Below are 20,365 nucleotides of genomic sequence, written 5' to 3' on the forward strand. Positions count from 1 at the left end.
GTGCTTGTTATCATTGATAGATTTGTTTTTTGGTTTGGTTGCCCTCTTCTTTATTTCTTTCTTCTTTTTATTAATTTTTTTAATAATAATTTTTTATTTTTAAAACTTTATTTTATTTTAGCCTTTTCATTCTTTCTTTTTTTCTCCCTTTTATTCTGAGCTGTGTGGATGACAGGCTCTTGGTGTTCCATGCAGGCATCAGGGCTGTACTTCTGAGTTGGGAGAGCCAAGTCCAGAACACTGGTGCACCAGAGACTTCCCAGCTTCACATAATATCAAACAGGAAAAATCTCCTGGAGATTTTCATCTCAACGCCAACACCCAGATCCACTCAACGACCAGCAATCTACAGTGCAGGGCACCCTATGACAAACAACTAGCAAGACAGGAACACAACCCCACCAATTAGAAGAGAGGTGGCCTAAAATCATAATAAGGTCACAGACACTCCGAAACACACCACCAGACGTGGACCTGCCCACCAGAAAGACAAGATCCAGCCTCATCCACCAGAACACAGGCACTACTCCCCTCCACCAGGAAACCTACACAACCCACTGAACCAAGCTTAGCCACTGGGGACAGACACCAAAAACAATGGGAACGAACCTGCAGCCTGTGAAAAGGAGACCCCAAGCACAGTAAGTAAAGCAAAATGAGAAGACAAAGAAACACACAGCAGATCTAACAAATGAAGAGGAAATAGGCAGTCTACCTGAAAAAGAATTCAGATTAATTATAGTAAAGATGATCCAAAATCTTGGAAATAGAATGGAGAAAATACAAGAAATGTTTAACAAGTACCTAGGAGAACTAAAGAGCAAACAACCAATGATGAACAACACAATAAATGAAATTTAAAATTCTCTAGAAGAGATCAATAGCAGAATAACTGAAGCAGAAGAACGGATAAGTGACCTGGAAGATAAAATAATGAAAATAACTACTACAGAGCAGAATAAAGAAAAAAGAATGAAAACAATAGAGGACAGTCTCAGAGACCTCAGGAACAACATTATGTGCACCAAAATTTGAATTATAGGGGTCACAGAAGAAGACGAGAACAAGAAAGGGACTGAGAAATTATTTGAAGACATTATAGTTAAAAAATTCCTTAATATTGGAAAGGAAATAGTTAATGAAGTTCAGGAAGCACAGAGAGTCCCATACAGGATAAATTCAAGGAGAAACATGCCAAGGCACATATTAATCAAATTATCAAAAATTAAAAAAAAAGAAAAAATATTAAAAGCAGCAAGGGAAAAACAATAAATAACATACAAGGGAATCCCCATAAGCTTAACAGCTGATCTTTCAGTAGAAACTCTGTAACCTAGAAAGGTGTGGCAAGACATATTTAAAGTGATGAAGTAGAAAAACCTACAAACAAGATTACTCTACCCAGCAAGGATATCATTCAGATTTGATGGAGAAATTAAAATCTTTACAGACAGGCAAAAGCTAAGAGAATTCAGCACCACCAAACCAGCTTTACAACAATTGCTAAAGGAACTTCTCTAAGGAGGAAACACAAGAGAAAGAAAAGAGCAACAATAACAAACCCAAAACAATTATTAATAAGATAATAGGAACATACACATCGATAATTACCTTAAATGTAATGGATCAAATGCTTCAACTAAAAGACATAAACTGGCTGAATGGATGTAAAAACAAGACCGGTATATATGCTGTCTACAGGAGACCCACTTCAGACCTAGGGACACATACAGACTGAAAGGGAGGGGATGGAAAAAGATATTCCATGTAAATTGAAATCAAAAGAAATCTGGAGTAGCAATTCTCATATCAGAAAAAATAAGCTTTAAAACAAACACTAGTAAAAGAGACAAAGAAGGACAGTACATAATGATCAAGGGATCAATCCAAGAAGAAGAAATAACAATTTTAAATATGTATGCACCCAACATAGGAGCACTTCAATACATAAGGCAAATACTAACAGTCATAAAAGGAGAAATTGACAGTAACACAATCATATTAGGGGACTTTAACACCCCACATTCACCAATGGACAGATCATCCAAAATGAAAATAGATAAGGAAACACAAGCTTTAAATGATACAGTAAACAAGATGGACTTAACTGATATTTATAAGACACTCCATCCAAAAACAACAGAATACATTTTCTTCTGAAGTGTTCATGTAACATTCTCCAGGATAAATCATATCTTGGGTCTCAAATCAAGCCTTTGTAAATTTAAGAAAATAAAAATGTATCAAGTATCTTTTCCAACCACAATGTTATGAGACTAGATGTCAATTACAGGAAAATATCTCAAAAACTACAAACACATGGAGGCTAAACAATACACTACTTAATAACCAAGAGATCACTGAAGAAATCAAAGAGAAATAAAAAAAATACCTAGAAAAAAATTACAATGAAAATATGATGACCCCAAACCTATGGGATGCAGCAAAAGCAGTTCAAATAGAGAAGTTTATAGCAATACAATCCTAACTTAAGAAACAAGAAACATCTCAAATAGACAAATTAAACTTACACCAACAGCATTTAGAGAAAGAACAACAACAACAAAAACAAAGTTAGCAGAAGGAAAGAAATCATAAAAATCAGTTGAAAAATAAATGAAGGAAACAGTAGCAAAGATCAATAAAACTAAAAGATAGCTCTTTGAGAACATAAACAAAATTGATAAACCATTAACTAGACTCATCAAGAAAAATAAGGGAGAAGACTAAAATCAACAGAATTAGAAACGAAAAAGGAGAAGTAACAACTGCCACTGCAGAAATACAAAGGATCAAGAGAGATTACTACAAGCAACTATATGCCAATAAAATGGACCACCTGGAAGAAATGAACAAATTCTTAGAAATGCACAACATTCCAAGACTGAACCAGGAAGAAGTAGAAAATATAAACAGACAAATCTAAAGCACTGAAATTGAAACTGTGATTAAAAATCTTCCAAAAAATAAAAGCACAGGACCAGATGGCCTCACAGGTGAATTCTATCAAATGTTTAGAGAAGAGCTAACAGCTATCCTTCTCAAACTCTTCCAAAATATAGCATAGGGAGAGACACTCCCAAGCTCATTCTATGAGGCCAAAATCACCCTGATATGAAAACCAGGCAAAGATATCACAAAGAAAGAAAGCTACAGGCCAATATCACTGATGAACATAGATACAAAAATCCTCAACAAAATACTAGCAAACAGAATCCAACAGCACATTAAAAGGATCATACACCATGATCAAGTGGGGTTTATTCCAGGAATGCAAGGATTCTTCAATATACACAAATAAATCAATGTAATACAGCATATTAACAAATTGAAGGAGAAAAACCATATGATCATCTCAATAGATGCAGAGAAAGCTTTCAACAAAATTCAACACCTATTTATTACAAAAACCCTCCAGAAAGTACGCATAGAGGGAACTTACTTCAACATAATAAAGGACCTATATGACAAACCCACATCCAACATTGTCCTCAGTCATGAAAAACTGAAAGCATTTCCACTAAGATCAGAAAGAAGACAAGGTTACCCACTCTCACCACTATTATTCAATAGAGGTTTGGAAGTTTGAGCCACAGCACTCAGAGAAGAAAAAGAAATAAAGGAATCCAAATCGGAAAGGAAGAAGTAAAGCTGTCACTGTTTGCAGATGACATACTATACATAGAGAATCCTAAAGATGCTAACAGAAAATTACTAGAGCTAATCAATGAATCTGATAAAGTTGCAGGATACAAAATTAATGCACAGAAATCTCTGGCATTCTTATACACTAATGATGAAAAATCTGAAAGTGAAATTAAGAAAACACTCCCATTTACCATTGCAACAAAAAGAATAAAATACCTAGGAATAAACCTAACTAAGGAGACAAAAGAACTGTATACAGAAAATTATAAGACACTGATGAAAGAAATTAAAGATGATACAAATAGATGGTGAGATATACCATGTTCTTGCATTGGAAGAATCAACATTTTGAAAATGACTATATTATCCAAAGCGATCTGCAGATTCAATGCCATCACTATCAAACTACCAGTGGCATTTTTCACAGAACTAGAACAAAAACTTCACAATTTGTATGGAAACACAAAAGACCCCAAATAGCCAAAGCAATCTTGAGAAAGAACAACAGAGGTGGAGGAATTAGACTATCTGACTTCAGACTATACTACCAAGCTACTGTAATCAAGACAATATGGTACTGGCACAAAAACAGAAATATAGATAAATGGAACAGGATAGAAAGCTCAGAGATAAACAAACACACATATGATCACATTATCTTTGATAAGGAGGAACAAATATACAATGGAGAAAAGAAATCCTCTTCAATAAGTGGTGCTGGGAAAACTGGACAGCTACATGTAAAAGAATGGAATTAGAACACTCCCTAACACCATACAGAAAAATAAACTCAAAATGGATTAAAGATCTAAATGTAAGGCCACACACTATCAAACTCTTATAGGAAAACATACGCAGAACACTCTGTGACATAAATCACAGCAAAATCCTTTTTGACCCACCTCCTAGAGAAATGGAAATAAAAACAAAAAATAAACCAGTGAGACCTACTGAAACTTCAAAGCTTTTGCATAGCAAAGGAAACCATAAACAAGACAAAAAATACAACCCTCAGAATGGGAGAAAATATTTGCAAATGAAGCAAGTGACAAAGGATTAATCTCCAAAATTTATAAGTATTTCATGCAGCTCAATATCAAAAAAACAAACAACCCCATCCAAAAATGGGCAAATAGACATTTCTCCAAGAAGATATACAGATTGCCAACAAACACATGAAAGAATGTTCAACATCATTAATCATTAGAGAAACACAAATCAAAACTACGATGAGATAACATCTCACACCTGTCAGAATGGCCACCATAAAAAGCTACAACAATTAATGCTGGAGAGGTTGTGGAGAAAAGTGGACCCTCTTTCACTATTGGAGGGAATGTAAATTGATACTCCCACTATGGAGAATACTATGGAGGTTTCTTACAATACTAAAAATAAAACTACCATACAATACAGCAATCCAACTCCTTGGCATATACCCTGAGAAAACCATAACTGAAAAAGAGTCATGTACCACATGTTCATTGCAGCTCTATTTAAAATAGCCAGGACATGGAAGCAATGTAAGTGTCCATCGACAGATGAATGGATAAAGAAAATGTGGCACATATATACAATGAAATATTACTCAGCCATAAATAAAATAAAATTGAGCTTTCTGTAGTGAGGTAGACGGCCCTAGAGTCTGTCATACAGAGTGAAGTAAGTCAGAAAGAGAAAAACAAATACTGTATGCTAACACATATATATGGAATCTAAGGGAAAAAAAAAGTCATGAAGAACCTAGGGGCAAGACAGGAATAAAGACACAGACCTACTAGAGAATAGGCTTTAGGACAGAGTGAGGGGGAAGGGTAAGCTGGTATAAGTGAGAGAGTGGCATGGACATATATACACTATCAAATGTAAAATATATTTCTAGGGGAAAGCAGCCGCATAGAACAGGGAGATCAGCTCAGTGCTTTGTGACCACCTAGCAGAGTGGGACAGGGAGGTTAGGAGGGAGGGAGACGCAAGAGGGAGGAGACATGGAGATATATGTATGTGTATAACTGATTTACTTTGTTATAAAGCAGAAGCTAACACACCATTGTAAGGCAATTATACTCCAATAAAGATGTTAAAAAAAACACAAAAAACAAAAATGGTCATGTACCACAATGTTCATTGCAGCTCTATTAACAATAGCTAAGACATGGAAGAAACCTAAGTGTCCAGTGACAGATGAATGGATAACGAAGATGTGGCATGTATATACAATGGAATATTACTCAGCCATAAAAAGAAATGAAACTGAGTTATTTGTAGTGAGGTGGATGGACCTAGAGACTGTCATACAGAGTGAAGTAAGTTAGAAAGAGAAAAACAAATACCATACACTAATACATATATAGGGACACTAAAAAAAAAAAAAGAAAGCTTCTGGGGAACCTAGGGGCAGGACAGGAATAGACACAGACCTAGAGAATGGACTTGAGGACACGGGGAGGGGGAAGGGTATGCTGGGATGAAGTGAGTAAGTGACATGTACATATATACACTACCAAATATAAAAGAGATAACTAGTTGGAAGAAGCCGCATAGCACAGGATGATCAGTTTGGTGTTTTGTGTCCACCTAGAGGGGTGGGATAGGAAGGGTGGAAGGGAGAAGCAAGATGAAGGAGAAATGGAGATATATGTATATATATAGCTGATTCATTTTGTTATACAGCAGAAACTAACACAACATTGTAAAGCAATTATACTCCAGTAACAATGTTTAAAAATAAAAATTAAAAAATTCTTAAAGTCATTAGTTACATTTTATGGTTACCACGGGGGAAGGGGGAGAAGGATAAGTTGGGAGATTAAGATTGCTGTATAGACATTACTATATATAAAATATATAACTAATAATGACCTACTGTATAGCACAGGGACCTCTACTCATTACTCTGTAATGACCTATATGTGTGGATATATATGTATATATATAACTGATTCACTTTGCTGTACAGCAGAAACTAAAACAACATTGTAAATCAACTGTTTGCCAATAAAAATTGGATTAAAAAAGTTGTAAACTATGTAGATGGGATGAAGAAGGATGTAAAGAATGGAATATTTTAGAGTAAGGAGAGAAAAAAAATGGGATAAATGAGTGTTATTGTGTCAGAGTTTTAGAACATTCACTAATAATCTCCCAAAGTGAGTTTTGGTCTTAGAGTGGCATTTGTTATGGTTCCTTAAGCTGATGCCTGTTGTTTTGATTGCTGAATAGTTTTATATGTATGGAATTATTCTTTTTATTTTTAATGTGTACAGATGAAAAAGAAAGAGGTGTCAAGAGGATTATTCTGTTTCAATATTCAAAGACTTAGGCAAATAGGAAAGGGAAGAGACAAGTTTCCATTCCATGTAATCTTACTTTCCTCAAATTTTATGTTTGAATTCCTCATGGAGATTAAGGGAAGAAATTCTGTGGTAAAAAAAAAATAGGCTCAAAATGGATTAAAGACCAAAATGTAAGGCCAGAAACTATCAAACACTTGGAGCAAAACATAGGCAGAGCACTCTGTGACATAAATCACAGCAAGATCCTTTTTGACCCACCTCCTAGAGAAATGGAAATAAAAACAAAAATAAACAAATGGAACCTAATGAAACTTCAAATCTTTTGCACAGCAAAGGAAACCATAAACAAGACCAAAAGACAATGCTCAGAATGGGAGAAAATATTTGCAAATGAAGCAACTGACAAAGGATTAAACTCAAAAATTGATAAGCAGCTCATGCAGCTCAATAACAAAAAAACAAACAACCCAATCCCAAAATGAGCAGAAGTCCTAAATAGACATTTCTCCAAAGAAGATAGACAGACTGCCAACAAACACATGAAAGAATGCTCAACATCATTAATCATTAGAGAAATGCAAATCAAAACTACAATGAGATATCATCTCACACCAGTCAGAATTGCCATCATCAAAAAATCTAGAAACAATAAACGCTGGAGAGGGTGTGGGGAAAAGGGAAAACTCTTGCACTGCTGGTGGGAATGTGAATTGGTTCGGCCACTATGGAGAACAGTATGGAGGTTCCTTAAAAAACTACAAATAGAACTACCATATGACCCAGCAATCCCACTACTGGGCATATACCCTGAGAAAACCAAAATTCAAAAAGAGTCACGATGAATGGATAAAGAAGATATGGTACATATATACAATGCAATATTACTCAGCCATAAGAAGAAATGAAATTGAGCTATTTGTAGTGAAGTGGATAGACCTAGAGTCTGTCATACAGAGTGAAGTAAGTCAGAAAGAGAAAGACAAATACCGTATGCTAACACATATATATGGAATTTAAGAAAAAACATGTCATGAAGAGCCTAGGGGTAAGACAGGAATAAAGACACAGACCTACTAGAGAATGGACTTGAGGATATGGGGAGGGAGAAGGGTAAGCTGTGACAAAGCGAGAAAGTGGCATGGACATATATACAATACCAAACGTAAAATAGATAGCTAGTGGGAAGCAGCCACATAGCACAGGGAGATCAGTTCGGTGCTTTGTGACCACCTAGAGTAGTGGGATAGGGAGGGTGGGAGGGAGGGAGACGCAAGAGGGAAGAGATATGGGAACATATGTATGTGTATAACTGATTCACTTTGTTATAAAGCAGAAACTAACACACCATTGTAAAGCAATTATACTCCAATAAAGATGTAAAAAAATTTTTTAAAATGTAATGTTAGCTCAAAAAAAAGAAAAACAAAAAACTTTATTGGCTTGTTTGTTTTTATTTACCTGATACTTTATGTGTGCCTCAGTGGGTTAAGTTCCTTAAATCGTATTTCCTTCTTGCTGCTGAAGACTGTAAAGGGTCTGTCTGATGGCAGAGTAATAAAAGAAAATGGGAATCAACCCCTATGGAAATAGTGAACTGCCTGGGAAATTCTGAGTAGTATGTTTATTTTTCTTGTTTGTTTTGTAGCCCAGATTAGTTGAGTTATTGCATTCTAAATCCATGGTTAATAATATAGCTGCCGTTAATAATGAAAGTAGCTAATATTTATTAAATACTAATTTTGGTCTTGCCATCATGCTAAGACCTTCATGGAGATGATCTCAATTATAACCATAGACTTAGTTGTAGGGAATGTACTTATTAAACATGCTATAAATGATTTCAGAAAATGCTTGAAAATTTAAGTAACTTTCCCAATGTCACAGTTAGAACAAATCCAAGAGGAATTCAAACTCAGAAAGCGATCTACTATGCAGTTTACAATTTACTTTTAAGAGGTCTGTAGCAACCACGTCACTCTTGCACTCAGAGTGTCATCTCTGCCAGGTGAAGCGAGGTGAAGTAAACATCTTTGCTGGTTCATTTGTGCAGGTGAGAAATGGCTCCTTAAGTGTGGTTTCCGGACTGGCAGCAGTTGGCATCACCTAGGAATTTGTTAGGGATGTAGGTTCTCAGGCTACCTCCCCAGACCAACTAAATCAAAAGCTTGGATTGCTAGTTGGGGCAATCTGACGTGATTCTGAAACACACCACAGTCTGAGAAAAACAATGGTGGAGGGTAGGGTCACAGCTCCTGAAGTCATTTGATTTGCTCCACTGATTGTCTCTGACAGGCTTACTAAAAAATTGAGGGCTGGATTCAGTGTTTAGGCATTTTTACTTCCCAAGCAGGAGCCTCATATTCCTGTCCTGTGACACGTGAAGATCAATACTTAATGTAATCCTATTCTCCCCAAATTCTTTAGACATTCTTAAAATTTTCTGAACTATGGATCATACCTTTGTTACCTATTATCTGTTACTGATGGTAAAACTTGCCTGGCTTTAAAAAATGTCTTTTGTCATTTCAGTGGAAGGAGATGTTAAGTGATAATTTTAACTTTTCTGGTAACTCAAACATTCTCTGTCTCTCTCCCTTTTCCATGACAACATAATCATTCTGCAACATTCCACTTGTGCTCCTCATCTGACCTCACTTTAGAACAAGGATCTTCTATAGAATTTTCTACTCAATTTTCTCTAAACAGAATTTATGTGTTGGACTGTACTCTAAGCTTTGTGAACAACTCAAGTCAATATCTAATACACTAGGATTACTATTTTAAGAGACATGAGAAAGTTTGAATTCTGCCTTGAATAGATATTCCCTGTGTTTTTCACAACATTCCTGTGGGCTAGTCAAACTGAGGTACTTTTAAGATGTACTTAGATTCTTAAATGCTCAGGATTATTTACACTTTAGAAGAAAGATGAATAGCTTTAAAGGCTAAAAGTTTAAAGATTATTTCCTCACTCGGGAATTTTTTTTCTTAAAAATATGCTTATTATTTATAATCAGTTGAAAGAAATTGGAAACAAATACCATTAAAATATTATTTTTATTGGAATGCATCCGTTCTTCTGGTACTCTCATTTTCATTTTACATGTCCTTTCTCTTTTATTTTTTCAATTCTTTTGCTTAAAAATAAACTGGTAGGCCATGTTAGGAAATATGAGTCAATGACAAAGGTTTCAAAATAGCTTCTTTTGGGCTTGATCATGAATTTATTATAATATTTTATTTGCTTGTATGGCAAGCTTTGTTTGTTTGTAAGATGTACATAAGTTACCTTAAGAAGACTGGCATACGTTTATCACCAGAGTGATAAATGCCAAATTTATATGCATATTCTGTTAACACTACATCTCAATACATTTTACTTTGCTCTTGCCCACATTGCTAGTCTCTTAAAACATTTTAAAGCAATCAGGGGACTACATAATGAATGATACATGAATTCTGGTATCTAAAAATGTTTATAAAGATTAATATAATGTTGCTGGTGGGGAAATCTTTGCTTACTGAGTAAATCACAGACCTTAGTAACAGGCAGTCTCAGCTTTGATGTGCTGAGAAATCCATTTTCAGAGCACTCTTCATACTATAAATAACTCACTAATAATTCATTTCAAATAAATCGGTACATACTTCCTTAGTAACATAATCGTTTGTTTAAATAAAATGTGCACATTTTTGTTCCTGCTATGGCTAGTGCAAAAGGAATTTGTGTCTTATGCTATGATTGTCATAATAACACAAGAATAAGTGAGGGTTTTCACATAACAGGAAAGACCCATTTGGTGTGAATTAAAACTTTTTGTATTGATTGAACAGCATATACCAATTAAGTATTAACTATGTTAGACTTAAATCATTTACTACAGTGCACTTTCCGTAATCAGTTCAGGAATATGCCTCCTGTTTGAAGTTAGTATTCTATTAAATACATCTTTTGTTTAATACATTAAAACACCTGCAGACTTTCATACTCTTTTACATTTTCCTAATTTTTATACATGATTAAGTTGATAAATATAATTTACGTTGTGCTGTTCTGGTCGTGCACAGAATTATCTGAGTTGCAGGCATTTTCATTTATGAATTATTGCAACAAACTGGAACTATCATATAAGAGATCACAGGAAGACAATCTGGGGTAGAGAGCCCTTAGGGTGAGACGTAGGTCAGGAACTTGCACATCATAGACCTTTAGAAAGTCTCTCTACAATCAATTCCTCCAGCCAGCACCTAAGAGACTTGGAGTGGATCCAGCATAAACACCGACCCATGGTGTGACATATTCACTACCTGGTCATATATAGAATATAATATCAATGATATCTCCCAACTAGCACTAATGCAATTAAATTCAGCAGAAAAATATCCTCATATGAATACAAGTGGTAATTCATGAAAAAAATAATCTCCAAAACATATATTTTACTTTTGAATTCTTAATTCTCACTTTTAATGGCATAAATCTATTTTCTGAGATTTTCTGATATCTCACTTATTTCAATGTGTGGCATGTTGCCTCTCTTAATATTTTTAAGAGACATTGTAATGTTCATGTAATGGATTATATTTAGTATCAATCCTTCCATTTTTAACAAGTATAATAGTCTATAGTGCCCCTTTTTTATTAATATAATTGCTTTACAATGGTGTGTTAGTTTCTGCTTTATAACAAAGTGAATCAGTTATACATATACATATGTCCCCATATCTCTTCACTCTTGCATCTCCCTCCCTCCTACCCTCCCTATCCCACCCTTCCAGGTGGTCACAAAGCACCGAGCTGATCTCCCTGTGCTGTGCAGCTCCTTCCCACTAGCTATCTACCTTACGTTTGGTAGTGTATATATGTCCATGCCACTCTCTCTCTTTGTCACAGCTTACCCTTCCCCCTCCCCATATCCTCAAGTCCACTCTCTAGTAGGTCTGTGTCTTTATTCCTGTCTTACCCCTAGGTTCTTCATGACTTTTTTTTCTTATTTCTATATATATGTGTTAGCATATGGTATTTGTCTTTCTCTGTATGACAGACTCTAGGTCTATCCACCTCATTACAAATAGCTCAATTTCGTTTCTTTTTATGGCTCAGTAATATTCCATTGTATAGATGTGCCACATCTTCTTTATCCATTCATCTGATGATGGACACTTAGGTTGTTTCCATCTCCAGGATATTGTAAATAGAGCTGCAATGAACATTTTGGTACATGACTCTTTTTGAATTATGGTTTTCTCAGCATATATGCCCAGTACTGGGATTGCTGTGTCATAAGGTAGTTCTACTTGTAGTTTTCAAGGAACCTCCATAATGTTCTCCACAGTGGCTGTATCAATTTACATTCCCACCAAAAGTGCAAGAGTGTTCCCTTTACTCCACACCTTCTCCAGCATTTATTGTCTCTAGATATTTTGATGATGGCCATTCTGACTGGTGTGAGATGATATCTCATTGTAGTTTTGATTTGCATTTCTTTAATGATTAATGATGTTGAGCATTCTTTCATGTGTTTGTTGGCATTCTGTATATCTTCTTTGGAGAAATGTCTTTTTCGGTCTTCTGCCATTTTTTGATTGGGTTTTTTGTGTTGTTGTTGTTATTGAGCTGCATGAGCTGCTTTTAAATTTTGGAGATTAATCCTTTGTCAGTTGCTTCATTTGCAAATATTTTCTCCCATTCTGAGGGTTCTCTTTTGGTCTTGTTTATGCATTCCTTTGTTGTACAAAGCTTTAAAGTTTCATTAGGCTCCATTTGTTTATTTTTGTTTTTATTTCCATTTCTCTAGGAGGTGGGTCAGAAAGGATCTTGCTGTGATTTATGTCATAGAGTGTTCTGCCTATGTTTTCCTCTAAGAGTTTGATAGTTTCTGGCCTTACATTTAGGTCTTTAATCCATTTTGAGCTTATTTTTGTGTATGGTGTTAGGGAGTGATCTAATCTCATACTTTTACATGTACCTGTCCAGTTTTCCGAGCACCAATTATTGAAGAGGCTGTCCTTTCTCCACTGTATATTCCTGACTCCTTTATCAAAGATACAGTGACCATATGTGCATGGGTTTATATCTGGGCTTTCTATCCTGTTCCATTTATCTATATTTCTGTTTTTGTGCCAGTACCATACTGTCTTGATTACTATAGCTTTGTCATATAGTCTGAAGTCAGGAAGCCTGATTCTTCCTAGTTCCATTTTTCATTCTTAAGATTGCTTTTGCTATTCGGGGTCTTTTGTGTTCCCATACAAACTGTGAAATTTTTGGTTCTAGTTCTGTGAAGAATGCCAGTGGTAGTTTGATAGGGAATGCATTGAATATGTAGATAGCTTTGGGGAGTAGAGTCATTTTCACAATGTTGATTATTCCAATCCAAGAACATGGTATATATCTCCATCTATTTGTATCATCTTTAATTTCCTTCATCAGTATCTTATAATTTTCTGCATACAGGTCTTTTGTCTCCTTAGGTAGGTTTATTCCTAGGTATTTTATTCTTTTTGTTGCAATGGTAAATGGGAGTGTTTTCTTGATTTCACTTTCAGATTTTTTCATAATTAGTGTATAGGAATGCCAGAGATTTCTGTACACTAATTTTGTATCCTGCTACTTTATCAAATTCATTGATGAGCTCTAGTTGTTTTCTGGTAGCATCTTTAGGATTCTCTATGTATAGTATCATGTCATCTGCAAACAGTGACAGCTTAACTTCTTCTTTTCCGATTTGGATTTCTTTTATTTCCTTTTCTTCTCTGATTGAAGTGGCTAAAATTTCCAAAACTATGTTGAATAAGAGTGGTGAGAGTGGGCAACCTTGTCTTGTTCCTGATCTTAGTGGAAATGCTTTCAGTTTCTCACCATTGAGGATGATGTTGGCTGTGGGTTTGTCATATATGGCCTTTATTATGTTGAGGAAATTTCCCTTTATGCATACTTTCTGCAGGGTTTTTATCATAAATGGGTGTTGGGTTTTCTCAAAAACTTTCTCTGCATCTATTGAGATGATCATATTGTTTTTCTCCTTCAACTTGTTAATATGGTGTATCACGTTGATTGATTTGTGTATGTTGAAAAATCCTTACATTCCTGGAATAAACCTCACTTATTCATGTTGTATGATCCATTTAATGTGCTGTTGGACTCTGTTTGCTAGTATTTTGTTGAGCATTTTTGCATCTATGTTCATAAATGATATTGGCCCGTAGTTTTCTTTCATTGTGTCATCCTTGCCTGGTTTTGGTATCAAGGTGATGGTGGCCTAGTAGAATGAGTTTGGTAGTGTTCCTCCCTCTGCTATATTTTGGAAGACTTTGAGAAGGATAGGTGTTAGCTCTTCTCTAAATCTTTGATAGATTTCACCTGTGAAGCCATCTGGTCCCGGGTTTTTGTTTGTTGGAAGATTTTTAATCACAGTTTCAATTTCAGTGCTTGTGATTTGTCTGTTCATATTTTCTATTTTTTCCTGATTCAGTCTTGGCAGGTTGTGCATTTCTAAGAATTTGTCAATTTCTTCTCGGTTGTCCATTTTATTGGCATAGGGTTGCTTGTAGTAATCTCTCATGATCTTTTTTATTTCTGCAGTGTCATTTGTTACTTCTCCATTTTCATTTGTTATTCTATTGATTTGAGTCTTCTCCCTTTATTCTTGATGAGTCTGGCTAATGGTTTATCAATATTGTTTATCTTTTCAAAGAACCAGCTTGTAGTTTTATTGATCTTTGCTATCGTTTCCTTCATTTCTTTTTCATTTATTTCTGATCTGATTTTTATGATTTCTTTCCTTCTGCTAACTTTGGGGCATTTTGTTCTTCTTTCTCTAATTGCTTTAGGTGCAAAGTTAGGATGTTTTTTCGAGATGTTTCCTGTTACTTAAGGTAAGATTGTAATGCTCTAAACTTCCTTCTTAGAACTGCTTTTGCTGCATCCTATAGATTTTGGGTGGTCGTGTCTCCATCGTCATTTGTTTCTGGGCATTCTTTGATTTCCTCTTTGATTTCTTCAGTGATCACTTCTTTATTAAGTAGTTTATTGTTTAGCTTCCAGGTGTTTGTATTTCTTACAGATCTTTTCCTGTAATTGATATCTAGTCTCATAGCATTGTGGTTGGAAAATACACTTGATACAATTTCAGTTTTCTTAAATTTACCAAGGCTTGAGTTGTGACCCAAGATATGATATATCCTGGAGAATGTTCCATGAGCACTTGAGAAAAATGTGCATTCTGTTGTTTTGGGATAGAATGTCCTATAAATATCAATTAAGACCATCTTGTTTAATGTATCATTTAAAGCTTGTGTTTCTTTATTTTCGTTTTGGATGATCTGTCCATTGGTGAAAGTGGGGTGTTAAAGTCCCCTACTATGAATATGTTACTGTTGATTTCCCATTTTATGGCTGTTAGTATTTGCCTTATGTATTGAGGTGCTCCTATGTTGCATGCATAAATATTTATAATTGTTATATCTTCTTCTTGGATTGATCTCTTGATCATTACGTAGTATCCTTCTTTGTGTCTTCTAATAGTCTGTATTTTAAAGTCTATTGTGTCTGATATGAGAATTGGTACTCCAGTTTTCTTTTGGTTTCCATTTGCATGAAATATCTTTTTTCATCCCCTTACTTTCGGTCTGTATGTGTCTCTAGGTCTGAAGTGGGTCTCTTGTAGACAGCAAATATATGGGTCTTGTTTATGTATCCATTCAGCCAATCTGTTTCTTTTGGTGGGAGCATTTAGTCCATTTACATTTAAGGTAATTATCGATATGTATGTTCCTATTCCCATTTTCTAAATTGTTTTGGATTCGTTATTATAGCTCTTTTCCTTCTCTTGTGTTTCTTGTCTAGAGAAGTTCCTTTAGCATTTGTTGTAAAGCTGGTTTGGTGGTGCTGAACTCTCTCAGCTTTTGCTTGTCTGTAAAGGTTTTAATTTCTCCATCAAATCTGAATGAGACCCTTGCTGGGTAGAGTTGTCTCAGTTGCAGGTTTTTTGTCCTTCATCACTTTAAATATGTCCTGCCAGTCCCTTCTGGCTTGCAGAGTTTCTGCTGAAAGATCAGCTGTTAACCTTGTGGGGATTCCCTTATTATTTGTTGTTTTTTCCTTGCTGCTTTTAATATGTTTTCTTTGTATTTAATTTTTGACAGTTTGATTAATATGTGTCTTGGCATATTTCTCCTTGGATTTATCCTGTATGGGACTCTCTGTGCTTCCTGGACTTGATTAACTATTTCCTTTCCCATATTAGGGAAGATTTCAACTATAATCTCTTCAAATATTTTCTCAGTCCCTTTCTTTTTCTCTTCTTCTTTTGGAACCCCTATAATTTGAATGTTGGTGTGTTTAATGTTGTCCCAGAGGTCTCTGAGACTGTTCTCCGTTCTTTTCATTCTTTATTCTTTATTCTCCTCTGCAGTAGTTATTTCCACTATTTTATCCTCCAGGTCACCTATCCACTCTTCTGTCTCAGTTATTCTGCTATTGATCCCATCTAGAGTATTTTTAATTTCATTTATTGTGTTGTTCATCACTGTTTGTTTCATCTTTTGTTCTTCTAGGTCCTTGTTAAATGTTTCTTGCATTTTGTCTATTCTATTTCCAAGATTTTGGATCATCTTTACTATCATTATTCTGAATTCTTTTTCAGGTAGACTGCCTATTTCCTCTTCATTTGTTAGGTCTGGTGGGTTTTTATCTTGCTCCTTCCTCTGCTGTGTGTTTTTCTGTCTATTCATTTTGCTTATCTTACTGTGTTTGGTGTCTCCTCTTTGCAGGCTGCTGGTTCTTATTTCCCGTTGCTTTCAGTGTCTGACCCCAGTGGCAAAGTTGATTCAGCGGGTTGTTTGGGCTTCCTGGTGGAGGGGACTAGTGCCTGTGTTGTGGTGGATGAGGGTGGATCTTGTATTTCTGGTGGGCAGGTCCACACCTGGTGGTGTGTTTTGGGGTGTCTGTGGACTTATTACGATTTTAGGCAACCTCTCTGTTAATGGGTGGGTTTGTGTTCCTGTCTTGCTAGTTGTTTGGCAGAGGATGTCCAGCACTGTAGCTTGCTGGTCGTGAGTGAAGCTGGATGTTTGTGTTGAGATGGAGATCTCTGGGTGATTTTTGCCATTTGATATTATATGGAGCTGGGAGGTCTCTTTTGGACCAGTGTTCTGAAGTTGGCTCTCCCACCTCAGAGGCACAGCAATGACTCCTGGCTGTAGCACCTAGAGCCTTTCATCCACACGGATCAGAATAAAAGGGAGAAAAATAGAAAGAAAGAATTAGTAGAAGTAGAAAGAAAGAAAGGAGGGAGGGAGGGAAGGAGGGGGGAAGGAAGGAAGGAGGGAGGGAAGGAAGGAAAAAAGAAAGAAGATAAATTAAAATAAAATAAAGTAAAATAAAGTAAAATAAAATTATTAAAATAAAAAAATAATTATTAAGAGAAAAAAAGAAAAAATAATAACAAAAAAATTGGACGGATAGAACCCTAGGACAAATGGTGGAGGCAAAGCTATACAGACAAAATCTCACACAGAAGCATAAACATACACACTCACAAAAAGAGGAAAAGTGGAAGAAATCATAAATCTTGCTCTCAAAGTCCACCTCCTCAATTTGGGATAATTTGTTGTCTAAAGGAGGGAAAGAAGGAAAGAAAGAAAGAAGATAAAGTAAAATAAAATAAAGTTATTAAAATTAAAAATAATTATTAAGAAAAAAAAAAAACAGGTGGATAGAGCCCTAGGACAAATGGTGGAAGCAAAGCTATACAGACAAAATCTCACACAGAAGCATACACATACACACTCACAAAAAGAGGAAAAGGGGAAAAAATCATAAATCTTGCTCTCAAAGTCCACCTCCTTAATTTGGGATGATTCATTGTCTATTCATGTATTTCACAGTTGCAGGGTACATCAAGTTGATTGCATAGCTTTAATCCGCTGCTTCTGAGGCTGCTGGGAGAGATTTCCCTTTCTCTTCTTTGTTCTCACAGCTCCCAGGAGCTCAGTTTTGGATTTGGCCCTGCCTCTGTCTGTAGGCCGCTGGAGGGCGTCTGTTCTTCGCTCAGACAGGACAGGGTTAAAGGAGACGCTGATTCGGGGGCTCTGGCTCACTCAGGCCAGGGGGAGGTAGGGGCACAGAGTGCAGGGTGAGCCTGCGGTTGCAGAGGCCAGCATGACTTTGCACCAGCCTGAGGCATGCCATGTGCTCTCCCGGGGGAGTTGTCCCTGGATCCCGGGACCCTGGCAGTGGTGGGCTGCACAGGCTCCTCGGAAGGGGGGTGTGGATAGTGACCTGTGCTCACACACAGGCTTCTTGGTGGTGGCAGCAGCAGCCTTAGCATCTCATGCCCGTCTCTGTGGTCTGCGCTTTTAGCCATGGCTCATGCCCGTCTCTGGAGCTCCTTTAAGCAGCATTCTTAATCCCCTCTCCTCGGCACCAGGAATCAAAGAGGGAAGAAAAAGTCTCTTGCCTCTTTGGCAGGTCGAGAATTTTCCCGGGACTCCCTTCCGGCTAGCCGTGGCGCACTAACCTCCTTCAGGCTGTGTTCACACCACCAACACCAGTCCTCTCACGGCGCTCGGACCGAAGCCCGAGCCTCATCTCCCAGCCCCGCCCACCCCAGCGGGTGAGCAGACAAGCCTCTCGGGCTGGTGAGTGCAGGTCAGCACCGATCCTCTGCGCGGGAATCTCTCCTCTTTGCCCTCTGCACCCCTGTTGCTGTGTTCTCCTCCGTGGCTCCGAAGCTCCCCCCCTCCGCCATTCACAGTCTCCACCCGGGAAGGAGCTTCCTAATGTGTGGAAACCTTTCCTCCTTCACGGCTCCCTTCCACTGGTGCAGGTCCCATCCCTATCCTTTTGTCTCTGTTTATTCTTTTTTCTTTTGCCTTACCCAGGTACGTGGGGACTTTCTTGCCTTTTGGGAGGTCTGAGTCTTCTGCCAGAGTTCAGTAGGTGTTCTGTATGAGTTGTTCCACGTGTAGATGTATTTCTGGTGTATCTGTGGGGAAGAAGTTGATCTCTGTCTTACTCTTCTGCCATCTTCCTGGAAGCCAGTCCCCCTTTCTTTATCATTACATAGTTTTCTAAATCTCTACCACCTGGGGCATATGTTACTTTTTTATAGCTACATTTACAATTTGTCTCAAAGAAAATTTCCTTTTCCCTCAGGTTGGGACACTATAAAATTTTGATAGATGAATAATATGACTTACAATCCTTTTACATTCACAGTTTCCTAAACTAGCATTCTATTCTTTCTCATTTTAAAACCTTATTTGTAAAAAAATTTAAAGATTGCAATATCATTTTTGAGAAATCATTTCTTTCCATGATTCCTTTTACTTTTCTACTATCCACAACAGGTTCATTCTTGCTTTGCTGCAAGGTTTTACACATTAGAAGGCAGAGAACTCACATCAAGTCAAATGAGAAAGATAGGTGAATGATAAACAGGAAAAGAAAGTATCAGTGTAACACTCCAGTTCTGCACTCATTACTTCCTAATTAAATGTCTAAGAAAACTAATATTCCCCTAGTAACCTGGATAAATGCAAACTTTATTTGCCTCCCTGAATCAATTTCATTTTAAAGTGATGATAGATCAAAACCATTTTTCATTGTAATGAAATCACTATGTAGCAAAGAGCATTTGAAAAACTAGGCTATACTAAGATCTTTTCTCTACTTATTTTTCCCATCCAAACACAAAGAAATATGCATAAAAGTGTAATTGGACAGTTTTTGCTTCTCTGATAGTAAAGCTTCCTATTTCAAAAATAAAGACATAGGGTCATACCTAGTAAGTGACTCATTCAAGATTGTTCTTAGCTGCTTTCCAAAAGCAACACAACATCCATCTAATGACTCAGGTTTGGGTCTGATTCCCCCAAGGTTTGTTCCTCATCTTTCTCTGCTTGCTCTGGAACACTGGAATGTTGATCACTGAAGGCAAATTGTCAAATCTTCCAGGTCAGTTAAGTATTTGGCCAAGCAGAGAGGGACATCATAGAACCTGGAAGGCAGAAGAAAGAAAGGAGCAGTCTAGATTTTTCATTCTCTCTCTCTCTCTGTCTGTCTCTTGGGCAGAATCTCCTGTAGTAAATTGAGCCTTCTGTCAGTGCCCTCTTTCTCTGGTTTAAAATAACGCTGCTTTCTCCAGCCTAGAAGATTTTTTTTCTTTCTGTTACTATTTTCTAGGATAATTCATCATTTCCAGTTTGAATTTTCAGGCCCTTGATCAGTTATGTAACTAATTCCCTGCATGAAATTCCTTAGGCATAAATGTTTAAGTGTATCTCCAATTTCTTGGTTGTTCCCTGACTAATACAGTGCTTAAAAATATACTGTTATAAGGAAGATATCTCATATACCATATGGTATTCAGTCAGTAAGTTTTTTTTTTCTATAAAACCTAAAAATCTCAGAGTTG

This window comes from Delphinapterus leucas, chromosome 18 (assembly GCF_059928025.1).
Source record: "Delphinapterus leucas isolate spDelLeu-1000000601 "Yukka" chromosome 18, BTC_Dleu_Yukka2, whole genome shotgun sequence".
NCBI classification, from domain to species: Eukaryota; Metazoa; Chordata; class Mammalia; order Artiodactyla; family Monodontidae; genus Delphinapterus; species Delphinapterus leucas.